This window comes from Cryptomeria japonica, chromosome 7 (assembly GCF_030272615.1).
Source record: "Cryptomeria japonica chromosome 7, Sugi_1.0, whole genome shotgun sequence".
Classification (NCBI taxonomy): Eukaryota; Viridiplantae; Streptophyta; class Pinopsida; order Cupressales; family Cupressaceae; genus Cryptomeria; species Cryptomeria japonica.
In genome coordinates, this window is record NC_081411.1 from 720,824,634 (window position 1) to 720,839,806 (window position 15,173).

The window sequence follows — 15,173 nt, forward strand, 5'->3', positions numbered from 1 at the left end:
GAATTTCTTTGTGTGCAGGTGAAAGATTTAATAGTTTTAAGATGGTTATTTGTGCAGGTGTTTTCTATAATTGATCCACTAGATTGCATTGTTTTGTTATAGTGGATGATACATTTGTTGTAGGACCTGACAAAACCACTTTATCTTTGCTTCATGTGATGAGATTTGTGGGTTCTTGATGTTGTTTCTCTTTAACCATGACCACATTTACCACATTGTCATATGTATGAGCATAGTTTACCCTTACCATTGTTTGTTGATGATTCACCCTTCTCATAGTTAGGAAGCGGAGTTTTGAAAGCTGTGTGAGATTCATTTGTTGTATGTCCATCCACAATTATTATTCCATTATCAATCAGATCTTGGATGACATGTTTTAATTGTTGACAAGCATCTATTTGGTGTCCTTTGTTTCGATGGAAATCACAATAATGGTTGTCATTCCACCAAGAAGGTTTTACCTTGGGTTCAAAGTTTCTTTCTTCTGGTAAAGTAATCAATTTGTTTGTGATAAGTGTTTTTAATGTGGATCCAAGAGGTTCACCAATGTTTGTAAATTGTCTTTGAAAGAAATTTTTGATAGTTGATTTCTGATGATTGTTGTTTTGTTGAGCTGCTGCTGAGTGGGTGGATAAATTAAAAACCGGTTGTTTTGGTTTCACATTGTTGTTATCCACTATCCCATTATTGATGACATTATGTTATAGTGGATGATACATTTGTTGTAGGACCTGACAAAACCACTTTATCTTTGCTTCATGTGATGAGATTTGTGGGTTCTTGATGTTGTTTCTCTTTAACCATGACCACATTTACCACATTGTCATATGTATGAGCATAGTTTACCCTTACCATTGTTTGTTGATGATTCACCCTTCTCATAGTTAGGAAGCGGAGTTTTGAAAGCTGTGTGAGATTCATTTGTTGTATGTCCATCCACAGTTATTATTCCATTATCAATCAGATCTTGGATGACATGTTTTAATTGTTGACAAGCATCTATTTGGTGTCCTTTGTTTCGATGGAAATCACAATAATGGTTGTCATTCCACCAAGAAGGTTTTACCTTGGGTTCAAAGTTTCTTTCTTCTGGTAAAGTAATCAATTTGTTTGTGATAAGTGTTTTTAATGTGGATCCAAGAGGTTCACCAATGTTTGTAAATTGTCTTTGAAAGAAATTTTTGATAGTTGATTTCTGATGATTGTTGTTTTGTTGAGCTGCTGCTGAGTGGGTGGATAAATTAAAAACCGGTTGTTTTGGTTTCACATTGTTGTTATCCACTATCCCATTATTGACGACATTATGATTTCTATTCCAAAATCTTGGCTTATCATTGTGATTGTTGTTGTTAGTGTTGTTAGGAGGGTGAACTCCTTCTTTGAATATTTTCAATTCAGCTTTCTTTATCATGGCTTCCTCCATTATGATTCCATTATCAATCATTTTTGTGAAACTTTGATTTCCTTGCATTTTTAAGTAATAACTCATTTGATCATTTAAATTGTCAATGAATATATCCATTTTTTGTATTCTATCATAGTACGAGGATACCTTGAAGCTAACTGCCTCCATCATTGTAAGAATGTCATGAAGGGTTCTCCACTCTTTTGTTTTGTGTTACACAGGTCTAGCATGGTTACTTCATGTTGTATGTTGTAAGAGTATTGTGAAACAAACTTATCCACCAACTCTGAAAATGATCTGATTCCAGGTGGAAGTTTGGAGAACCATTCCATAGCTAGTCCAATTAATCTTTTTGGAAATAGTCTCATTAAGTATGTATCCTCATGTGCAAACTCCATACTCATTGTGCAAAATTATCTAATATGATCTTGAGGGTCAGTGCTTCCGTCATATTTTTCATACCTAGGAGTTTCAAAACCTATAGGAAATGGTATCATGTTTAGGTTTCTATCAAATGGATAAGGATAGATTTCTTGAAGTGAGTATCTTCTAACATTTTGTCTTTGCATATCTTGAATCTGTGTTTGCAATGTTTGTATTTGTCTTTAGTTATTTCAAACATTTCTATTTCTATTTTTGCAATCTTTCATCTCTGAGCCTTGGTTAGAATGGGCATACACATGTTAGAATGTTTTTTGAGGTTTAAATCTTGTTTAATGTGTTGTTATAAGTGATCAATTGTTGAGGAAATGATCTTTTCAAGTATTTGCTTGTTTGCAAGTTTTTCGATCTTAGTTTTGGAGTGCAGATTTTGTGATTTTTGATATGACCAAGTTCAATAGGAATGATATATCCTATGATAGAGAATGAGGCTATTTTGATCAAGCATTGTAGTTTTGTGATTAAAGGATGATAGATCCTGATGAGAAACTATGTTTTAATGATCAGTTTATCAAAAACAATGTGAATTTGCACTTTAAGGTGTTTGATCTTTAACTTGTTTGAGGTGGATACTTGAGACCTTTGTGTGTCTTGCTCTTGAATCTATTTTGATAGAAGATAACCTGATTGAATGACCCAGGAAGATGACCTACTCTCTATGTTAGACTATTTGAGAAATGGTTTTTGTTTTTTGATTTTGGTGCAGTTTACTAGAAACACTGACAAAATGACCAGGAACTTTGCTATACTGACCAAAAACGCTAACAAACTTACCAGAAATGCTGCTAAACTAACAAGAAACACTAAGAAACAGACCATAAACACTGACAGATAGACCAGAAAAGTTGTTTTGTACCCCAAAAACACTGACAGACTCGCTAGAAACGTCGATAGACTGACCTGGAACACCACTCTACAAGACAGTGACTCTAAAGTTCAAATAATAATGTGTAGACTTAGCAAATTAAGTGTTTGAACTTAGGAGATTTCAATTTTGACCCAACTTTCTGACTTTCAGACTCAGAGAATGGATATTTAGACCTAACAAGTACAAACTAGGAGATCTAATGTTGCAACATGAGCAATTTAACATGCAACTCACAAGAGTTGTTCATTAGACCAAGGGAGATAACCTTTAGATCAAGAGAGCTACTTTTTAGACCAGGAAATCTATTATTTAGACTAGAAACTCTAATGTTTAAACCATAAACTCTAATGTTTATATCAGAAACTCTAATGTTTATACCTGAAACTCTACTATTTAGACCAAAAACTCTGTTGTTTAGACAAGAAACTCTAATGTTTAGAATAGAAACTCTAATGTTTATATTAGAAACTCTATTGTTTAGACCAAAAACTCTATTGTTTAGACCGGAAACTCTAATATGCTCAACCTTGGAGAGTTAATGTTGAAATATGATAAATTTGACTTTCACATGAAGAGAGCTGATGTTTGGACTAGAACTGTGACTATGTGGACCGTAGGTGTTGGTATTTTGGTATGGTTTTGTCATTGATGTCAACACCTACTAAAACATTAGCACTTTGGAGATCCAGCAACATTCATCGGCAAACAAGTAACTATTAAACAGTTACTGGTATATGGTTCACCGGTAGGATATAACGTTCACCGACATTTGGAATGATATGGAAGACACTTGGTAATGTCGAAGACATCGTGTGGACACTTTGTTTTGAAGAATTAATCATAGGTATATTCATATTTGCATATTTCCTTTTACCACTAAATAGGTCCAAGGTTATCTAGTGTTACACTGGCAGGTTTATCTTTTCTAGATCAGCATGGCACGCTATGGAGATGATTTATAATTGTTGTAAATGCATTAAGCCGACATGTTCAATTGGTTATTGCATCAGATATTATATTGTTTGTAAAATGTTTTTATTGTAATATCTTGTAGAGCTGACCTACTAAAATTGGTCTTAGGTTATGATATAAATGTAAGATCTTATTTGTATGATCGAATGTGGAATGTGAAGAAGAGTTGTGAGAAGGTATATGCGAGATTAAGCAAAGGTATACACGAAGACATCATTTGAAGGTGAAGCTAGGTTTTTGTAGAAGCATATCAGCATTACACCGGTACTAAATCTAGCATATGAAGATGCTATTTTGTATAGTACATTCTTATTGGATTTAACCATCCAACTGTAGTCAGTGTAGCTCGCATTTTGTGATTAAGCAGTGAGCTCTAGGCTATTGGACTTTCTGCATGTGCAGACCCCATTTATGTACACTTACTATCTGCAGTAGTATCATCTGATTGTGGATAAGGTTTCCCACCATGGTTTTTCCCCTTACAGGGTTTCCACGTACAAATATTGGTGTTATGTGTTGTGGATGACTTTATGTTTATGATTCATGCATTAATCTTTACCGGTATAGCAATTTACTGTTAACACTGTCTATTGACATACATAATTAGTTTACCGGTATTAAGCATTAAGTTGGTTAAATGGTTTTTGGTTTAAATTTATTAGACAACTAATTCACCCCCCCCCCCTCTCAGTTGTCTTCGAGACCTAACAATTGGTATCAGAGCCTAGTCCTCTTTTACAGAAGTTTAACAACTTGAGGAGATCCAATGTCTACTAATTATTTCAAGAAGGACAGTCCTAAACTTGATGGAACCAACTATGGGATATGGAAGATCAGGATGGAGACACATCTGAATTGCATTGGTAAAGACATCTGGGAAGTTACAAAGAATGTTATACTGTTGCTGTAGCTGGTTAGACTGGTCCAACTACCTTAGCTAAAGATGAGGAAAATGATTGCAAAGCAAGAGAAACACTTTTGAGCACATTATCAGATCAACAAATCATGGGATTATTAGATAGGTCCACTGCTAAAGCTATTTGGGATCATTTGGAAATACTAAATGAAGGAGATTCCATAGTCAAGATTGCAAAACTTGAAAGCTTTTGAGTCAGGTATGAACATCTGAAAATGGAAGAAGATGAAAGAATTTATGCTTTTATGGAAAGAGTAAATGAAATTGTTTTGGGTATTAAATGTTGTGGAGGAACCCTGAGTGAGGATGAAATTGTTTCAAAAATCTTAAGAGCATTGCCACCGGCATATAAAATGAAGGCTACTGCTATAAATGAGTTGAGAACAATGCCTAATACATCAGTAACCAGGGATACATTGATTGGAAAACTTTCAGCCTTTGAAATTGACAAATTTGGTCCTGTTGCTACTATAAAGATAGATTTGGCTTTTAAAGAATCAACATCATCTGCTCCATCATTTGACAAATTAGACTAGAAAGCCTTTTATGAAAGAGAACTTGAAGAAACTAGGAAGGAGAATGAAGAGCTTGAAGAACTTGAAGCACTATTTGCAAGGAAAATGCCAAAAGGTCCAGTTGGAAGTAAGTATGAAGGTAAAGCACCCTTTAAATGTTACAACTATAATAAAATTGGTCATATGGCTTTGAGATGCCCTGATAGACATACTAGACTAATAGAAGAAGCTAGAAGAACATACAAGCCTAATCCTGAATATCAGAGATACAGATTTAAGAAGAACAAAGACAAATCTTGTTACATTGCTGATGAAGGTGTGACTAATGATTCTGATGAGGATCCAACAGACAATGGATGGGTTTTTGTTGCTATAATAAAAGATCAATGGGCACCTACTGCTCAACCGGTAGAACAAGCCCTAGAAGCTAAAGTTGAAGTAAAGGATAAATGGATCATTGATTCAGGATGCTCACATCATATGACAGGAGACAAAGGTAAATTCTTGAACTTTCAAGAATACAGTGGAGGTTTAGTAAGATTTGGAGATGACAAAGCCTGTTCAATGAAAGGTAAGGGTTCAATGTCTCTTGATGGTAAGCATAAGACTGACAATGTCTACTATGTTGAAGGATTAAAGCATAATCTTTTAAGTGCTGGTCAATTAGTTCAGAAGGGATTTCAGTTACAATTTAAAAATGGAAAATGAAAAATCATGAATAGAACTTGTTTCAAAATTGCAACCAGTAATCAGACTAGAGGTAATATCTTTCATTTGAATAATAGTGAAAAGGCATGCTTGATTGCACATATAGATGAAAGTTGGTTATGGCATAAGAGACTATGTCATGTAAACTTTGATTGCATGGTAAAAATCAATACTTCTAAGGTAGTTAGAGATCTACCTAAAATTGTGAAACCTCAGAATACAATTTGTAAGGAATGTCAATTTGGAAAACAAGTTAGAGCTAGTTTCAAAAGTATTCTAGAAAAATCCAATAATTCTCTTGATTTGATTCACACTGATTTATGTGGTCCAGCTAGAACTAAAAGCTTACAAGGTGATAGATATTTCATGCTAATTATTGATGATTATTCTAGAATGTGCTGGGTTACTTTTCTCAAAGAAAAATCAGAAGCACTTGGAAAGTTCAAACTATTCAAAGCAATGGTTGAGAATGAAACCGGTAAGAAAATCAAATGTTTTCAGATCAGAACAAGGAGGAGAATTCACATCTAAGGACTTTAATACATTCTATGAAGTGAATGGAATCAGAAGACAGTTATCAACACCTTGGAAACCACAACAGAATGGAGTTGTTGAAAGGAAAAATATAACTATCTTGGATGCAGCAAGAAGTATGTTATATGAAGCAAATCTACCACATGTGTATTGGAGAGAAGCAGTTAGCACTACTGTCTATACATTTAACAAAGTTCACATCAAAGGTGAAACTGGTAAGACCCCTCATGAACTATGGTTTGGTAATACTCCTACTCTTAAGTATTTCAAAATTTTTGGAAGTAAATGTTATATTAGAAGAGATGAGTATATTGGCAAATTTGATCGTAGAAGTGATGAAAGAATATTTCTTGGTTATTCATCTAAGAGCAAGGCATATAGATGTTTTAATAAGAGATTATAGAAAATTATTGAGAGTACAAATGTAAAGATTGATGAACAATTCAGAGGAACTTCAAGGTATATAGACTTTGAACCGGCAACAGAAATTGTGGAAAATGAACCTACACTAAATCCACTGGTACAGAATGAAGATCCAGTTACCCCGGTACCATCAGAGGATTCCACAATAATGGAAGAACAACAACAAAATAAGACACCCTGGTATGTAAGATTGAATCATTCTAAAGATCAGATAATTGGAAACAAATTTAAAGGAGTTATGACAAGAGGAAGATTGGCAAATGAAGAGGTATGTCTTATTTCTCAAATTGAACCATCATCTATCAATGAGGCATGTGAAGATAAATTTTGGATTAAAGCTATGGAAGAAGAATTAGGACAAATTGAGAAAAATAATACTTGGACATTAGTTCCCCGGCCTAAAGATAAAAATGTAATTGGAACCAAATGGATATTTAGAAACAAACTTAATGAAGATGTTAAGGTTGTTAGAAATAAAGCAAGACTAGTGTGTAAGGGATATTCTCAGAAAGAAGGAGTTTATTACCATGAAACCTTTGCACTGGTAGCTAGAATTGAGGCAGTCAGATTATTCTTGGCTTTTACAGCTCACAAGGACTACAAAGTTTATCAAATGGATATTAAATGTGCATTTTTGAATGGAGATCTTGAAGAGGAAGTATATATTGAACAACCTGATGGATTTTCTTTGATAGATGACAATGATATGGTTTGCAGGTTAAGAAAAGCTCTGTATGGATTGAAACAAGCCCCAAGAGCTTGGTATGCAAGGTTGGATAAGTATCTTTTAAAGATTGGTTTTACTAAAGGAAATGCAGACAACAATTTATATTACAAAATAACTAATGATGACATCTTGATTATAGAAGTATTCATTGATGATATAATATTTGGAGGAGAAGATGGATTATGTAAGGGATTTTCTATTAAAATGCAGCAAGAATTTCAAATGTCTATGATTGGAGAAATAAAAAACTTATTAGGATTGCAGATTTCATAGACTAATAAAGGTATATTTTTTAGCCAATCCAAGTACTTGAAAGAATTACTAAAGAAATTCGGGATGGAGAACTCTAAACTGGTAAGCACACCTATGACTACAAATGACAAATTATCTCAAAGGGATGAATCTACACCTGTTAATCCAACTAGATAAAAATCTATGATAGGAGGTTTACTGTATTTGACGTAAACTAGGCCTGATATTATGAATGCAGTATGTATTGTTTCTAGATTTCAAAGTAATCCTAGGGAAAATCATGAATCAACAGTAAAAAGGATTTTTTGGTACTTACAAGGCACAACAAATCTTGGATTATGGTATCCTAGAGATGAAAATTTTGATCTATGTGCATACACAGATGCAAATTAGGTAGGAGATGTGGATGATAGAAAAAGTACCACTGGAGGAGCATTCTTTCTTGGAAAGAGATTAGTTTCTTGGTTAAGTAAGAAACAGAGTTGTACATCTTAATCAACAACAAAATCAGAATATGTTGCAGCAACAACTAATTGTACATAGGTACTATGGCTTAAGCAAATGTTGAAATACATAAAGGTAAAATGCAAAGAACCTATTACTATATATTGTGATAACACTGTAGCAATTGATATATCTAAGAATCCAGTATTACATTCTAAAACAAAACATGTTTCTATCAAACTGAATTTTCTAAGGGAAAAAAGTTGAAGAAAATGAGATAAAACTGGTTTATGTGAATACTAAAGAATAGCTTGCAAATATTTTCACAAAACCTTTGCCTAAGGAGACTTTTGAATATCTCAAAGATCAGCTTGGAGTCATACCACCACTAGTAGAGACTTAGACAGTTGATGATTTTCATCAACCGATAGAATTGAAAGACAAATCATTTACTCCGGTCTTTGATGAGGAAGCTACTTCTCAGGGGGAGTAGTTGGTATATTGAATTGATTGGGATTTTGTATATGAACTTGATTTTTTTAACTTTGGCATTTGATGTCAAAGGGGGAGAGATATCTATGGAAAAACACATTATCTTTGAGGAAATATTGATAAACACATGTTGCTCCCAGGGAGAGAGATTGTTTCTGGTATTTGGCATTTCTGTTTTGACACTTTGATGGTTTTTCCATCTTGTGTTGCCATCAATGCCAAAGGGGGAGATTGTTGGTATTTTGGTATGGTTTTGTCATTGATGTCAACACCTACTAAAACATTAGCACTTTGGAGATCCAGCAACATTCACCGGCAAACAAGTAACTATTGCACAGTTATTGGTATATGGTTCACCGGTAGGATATAATGTTCACCGACACTTAGAATGATATGGAAGACACTTGGTAATGTTAAAGACATCATGTGGACACTTTGTTTTGAAGAATTAATCATTGGTATATTCATATTTGCATATTTGCTTTTACCGGTAAATAGGTCCAGGGTTATCTAGGGTTACACCTGCATGTTTATCTTTTCTAGATCAGCATGGCACGCTATGGAGATGATTTATTATTGTTGTAAATGCATTAAGCTAACATGTTCAATTAGTTATTGCATCGGATATTATATTATTTGTAAAATGTTTTTATTGTAATATCTTTTAGAGCCGACCTACTGAAATTGGTCTTAGGCTATTTTATAAATGTAAGATCTTATTTGTAAGATCAAATGTGGAATGCAAAGAAGAGTTGTGAGAAGCTATATGTGAGATTAAGTGGAGGTATACATGAAGACATCATTTGAAGGTGAAGCTAGATTTTTATAGAAACATATCAACATTACACCGGTACTGAATCTAGCATATAAAGATGCTATTTTGTATAGTACATTCTTATTGGATTTAACCATCCAACTATAGTCAGTGTGACTCCCATTTTGTGATTGGGCAATGAGCTCTAGGCTATTTGCCTTTCTGCATGTGTAGACCCCATTTATGTACACTTACTATCTACAGTAGTATCATCTGATTATGGGTAAGGTTTCCCACTGTGGTTTTTCCCCTTACAGGGTTTCCACATACAAATATTGGTGTTATGTGTTGTGGATGACTTTATGTTTATGTTTCATGCATTAATCTCTATCGATATAGCAATTTACTTTTAACACTGTCTATCGACATACTTAACTAGTTTACAGGTATTAAGCATTAAGTTGGTTAAATGGTTTTTGGTTTGAATTTATTAGACGATTGATTCACCCCCCCCTCTCAGTTATCTCCGGGACCTAATAGTAGGTGCAACTATTTGAACTGTAGATGTGACTATTTGTACTGAAAGAGATAATCTTTGGAACAAAAGAGCTAATGTTTGGACTATGAATGCGACAGTTTGGACTGAAAGAGCTAGTGTTTCAACCAAAAGAGCTAATGTTTGGACTATTAATGCAACTGATTGGATTGAAAGAGCTAATGTGCTGTGAAACTTGTGAATTTGACCATTTGAAGTAGCTATTTGATCATGATTAACTATGGAGATGATATGAAATGCATGATTTAAGAAACTAGATTAACATGCTATGATTAATCCAAAAGCTAATTACTAGATAATTGAAAATGCAAATTGCCTATAGTAATGATGCCTAAATTGATATGAGATGGGATGCTTATTTCTCCAAAATGGGGGATATTTATAGGAATTCAAAGGCCAAAGCTGAGGTGGCTGGAATCAATGGTCCAAATCTGATCTGAAGATATCAAGGGCCAAGATTGAGGAAGTTGGAGAAGAGGTTGGAGGAAGGGACACTTGTCATCTCTGTGGTGACAAGTGTCAAGGATCCTTGCTCTTGAGAGGGCAAGTGTTCAAGTGAGGAGACATGTGGAAAAAGTGCCATGTGTCTCAAGGAGAGAATATCCACACCATGGGAGCTTAGGATAAGGAGGTTAGAATGTGCAAGATAGGATAGGGTTAGTTAGACCCAGGATTAGGTGGAATGGGTTAAGTTAGGTCGTTAAAGTTAGGAGCCATGTGCTCATTTGAATTTAGAAATTCAAATAATTGGAAAATGGTAATTAATCTCAACAAACTTAAGTTTGTTAATTTTAATTAGGGATTAGAAGAATTGGTTAATATGAGGAGACATTAATTAATTTAGAATTAATTAATTAGAGGGGTATATGAAATGAACTATATAAATAAATCATTTAGATTTATTTACTAGTAGATGAATACATAAATTAATTAATTTTCTTGTGAATTCAATTAATTAGGAAGGGGAATTAATCAAATAACTACGTATTTAATTAACTATCTCTAGACCATTTTTAGGTGTATATAGTTACAATAACCAACTTCTCCAACTACTCCCCCTGAGAAGTAGCTCTCCTCCATCAAAACCGGAAAAAGGTTTCTCTATAAATTATGTCAGTTTGATGCCAAGCATCAACTGTTTAAGTCTCTACTGGTGAGGGTATAACCCCAAGCTACTCTCTGAGATATTCAAAAGTTTCATTAGGCAAAGACTTAGTAAAGATATCTGCAATCTGTTCTTAAGTATTCACATAAACCAATCTCACTTCTTTTGCTTCAAGATTCTCTTTCAGAAAATTATATTTGATAGAAACATGTTTAGTTTTAGAGTGAAATACCGGATTCTTAGATATATCAATTGTTGTTGAATTATCACAGTAGATGATTATGGGTTCTTTGCATTTTACCTTTATGTCCTTCAAAATTTTGTTAATCCATAATACCTGAGTACAATTAGTTGTTGTTGCAACATATTCTAATTCTGCTATTGATAATGATGTACAACTCTGTTTCTTTCTCAACCATGAAATCAATTTGCTACTAAGAAAGAATTCCCTGTCGGTGGTGCTCTTTTTGTCATCTACATCTGCTGCCCAATTAGCATTGGTGTATGCACATAAATCAAAATTTTCATCTTTAGGATACCATAAACCAAGATTTTTTGTGCCTTGTAGATATTGGAAAATCCTTTTCACTGTTGATTCATGATTTTCTCTAGGACTACTCTGAAATCTTGAAACAATACACATTGCATTTATTATATCAGGTCTTGTTTATGTCAAATACAGTAAACCTCCAATTATAGATTTGTATCTTGTCAGATTGACAGGAGCTGAATCATCCTTCAATGATAGTTTTTTAGTTGTAGTCATAGGAGTACTTACTCATTTAGAGTTTTCCATACCAAATTTCTTCAGTAGTTCCTTTAGGTACTTTGTTTGAAATATGAATATTCCTTTATTAGTATGTGAAATCTACAAACCTAAAAAGAATTTTATCTCCCCAATCATAGACATTTCAAATTCTTCCCGCATCTTATTAGCAAAGTCTTTACACAATCCATCTTCCCCTCAAAAAATGATGTCATCAACAAAAAATTCAATAACCAAGATGTCTTCATTAGTCACTTTGAAATATAAGTTGTTTTCAACATTACTTTTAGTGTAACCAAGCTTCAAAAGATATTTGTCCACTCTAGCATACCAAGCTCTAGGAGCTTGCTTCAATCCATATAAAACTTTCCTTAATTTGCAAACCATATCTTTATCATTTTTTAATGAAAATACATCAGGTTGTTCAATGTAAACTTCCTCTTCAAGATCACCATTCACAAATGCACATTTTACATCCATTTGATATACTTTATAGTTCTTGTGGGCTGCAAATGCAAGAAATAATCTGAGTGCCTCAATTCTAGCTACAGGTGCAAAGGTTTCATTGTAATCAATTCCCTCTTTCTGTGAATATCCTTTACACACTAATATAGTTTTATTTCTGATTACCTTACCATCTTCATTAAGTTTATTTCTGAATATCCATTTAGTTCCAATTACATTTTTATCTTTAGGCCGAGGAACCAATGTCCATGTATTGTTCTTTTCAATTTGTTCTAATTCATCTTCCATAGCTTTAATCCAATGTTTATCTTCACATGCCTCAATAACAGATGTTGGTTCAATTTGAGAAATTAAACATACCTCTTCATTTTCTAGTCTTCCTCTTGTCATAACTCCTTGATACTTATTCCCAATTATCTGACTTTCAGAGTGATTCAGTCTTACATACCTGGGTGTGTTCACTTGTTGTTGTTCTTCAGTCACTGTGAAATTCTTTGATGATGTCAGTGTGATAGGGTCAACATTTTGTATGAGGGCACTTTGTATAGCTTCATTTGTGATCATCTCAACTACCGGTTCAGAATCCATAGGCCTTGAATTTCCTCTAAAGTGTTCATCTATCTTCACATTTGTACTCTTAATGATTTTCTGCAATGTTTTATAAAAACATCTATATGCTTTGCTCTTAGATGAATAACCAATAAATATACCTTCATCACTTCTAGGATCAAATTTGCCAATATACTCATCTCTCCTAATGTAGCACTTGCTTCCAAAAATTCTAAAATATTTAAGAGTAGGAATATTACCAAACCATAATTAATAAGGTGTCTTACCGGTTTCACCTTTGATGTAAACTTTGTTGAAAGTGTAAATTGTTGTATTCACTGCTTCTCTCCAATACACATGAGGTAGATTTTCTTTTGATATCATGCTTCTAGCTACATCCAAAATAGTTATGTTCTTCCTTTCCACAACTCCATTTTGATGAGGTGTCTGGGGTGCTGATAGTTGTCATCTAATTCCGTTCACTTCACAAAATGTATTAAACTCCTTAGATGTAAATTCACTTCCTTGATCTGGTCTTAAACATTTGATTTTCTTGCAGGTTTTATTCTCTACCATTGCTTTAAATTAATTTGATTTTCCCAAAATATTTTGATTTCTCCCTGAGAAAAGTAACCCAACACATTCTAGAGTAATCATCAATGCTTAGCATAAAGTATTTATCTCCCTGTAGACTTCTTGTTCTTTCTGAACCACACAAGTCGGTATGATTTAAATCAAGAACATTAGTGGATTTCTCAGAAATACTCTTAAAAGTTGTTCTAACTTACTTTCCCATTTGACATTCCTTACATACTGGATTATGAGGTTTTACAATCTTAGGTAAATCCCTTACTACCTTAGATGAACTAATCTTTATAATGCAATCAAAATTCACATGACAAAGTCTTCTATGCCATAACCAACTTTCATCAATATGTGTAATCAAGCATGTCTTTTCATTGTTATTCAAATGAAAGATATTACCTCTAGTCTGATTATTGGTTGCAATCTCCAAACCAGTTCTATTCATGATTTTGCATTTACCATTCTTGAATTGTAACTTAAATCCTTTTTCAACTAATTGACTAACACTCGAAAGATTATTCTTCAAACCTTCAACATAATAAATGTTGTCAGTATTGTGCTTACCATCAAAAGATAAGTGCCTTTTCCTTTGATCAAACAAGATTTGTCATCCCCAAATATTACTAGACTTCCATTGTATTTTTGAAAAGATGAGAATTTACTTTGATCACCAATCATATGATGTGAACATCCAGAATCTATAATCCATTCATCCTTTTCTTCAATTTTAGCTGCCAGGACCTGCTCTACCGGTCGAACAGTAGGTGTTGGTTAATCTTCTGTTATTGCAACAAAAACCCATCCATTGTCTATCGGTTCTTCATCAGAATCATCAGTAACTCCTTCATCGGTATAGTAACATGATTTGTCTCTATTCTTCTTAAATTTGTATCTCTGATATTCAGGGTTAGGCTTGTATGTTCTTTTAGCTTCTTCTCTCAATCTTGCATGCCTATCAGGATAGCTAGATGCCATATGACCAACTTTATTGTAGTTAAAACATTTAAATGGTGCTTTATCATCATACTTACTTCCAATAGGACCTTTAGACATTTTCCTTGCAAATAGTGCTTGAAGTTATTTCAATTCTTCATTTTCCCTCTTGATATCTTCAAGTTCTCTTGCATAAAGTGCTTTCCAATCAGATTTATCAGATGATGATGATGATGATGATGATGATGATGATGATGCAGATGATGATGCTTTGAAGGCTAAATCTATTTTAATTGTAGCAAGAGGACCAAATTTCTCAAGCTCAAATGTTGAAAGTTTTCCAACCAAGGTATCTCTAGATACTGATGTATTAGGTATTGTTCTCAACTCATTAATAGTAGTTACTTTCATTTTGTATGTCAGTGGCAATGCTCTAAAAAATTTAGAAACAATTTCATCTTCACTTAAGGAACCTCCACACCATTGTATTCCCAAAACAATTTCATTAACCCTTTCCATAAAAGCAACAATTCTTTCATCTTCTTCCATTTTTCAGATTTTCATACCTGAACTGGAAGCAGTCTAGTTGTGCAATTTTGATAGTGGTATCTCCATCATTAAATGTCTCCAATTTATCCCAAATAGATTTAGCAGTAGATCGGTCTGATAATCCCATGATTTGTTGATCTGACAAGGTGCTCAAGAGTGCTTCTCTTGCTTTGTAATTATTCTCTTGATCCTTACCCAATGTTGGTGGATTAGG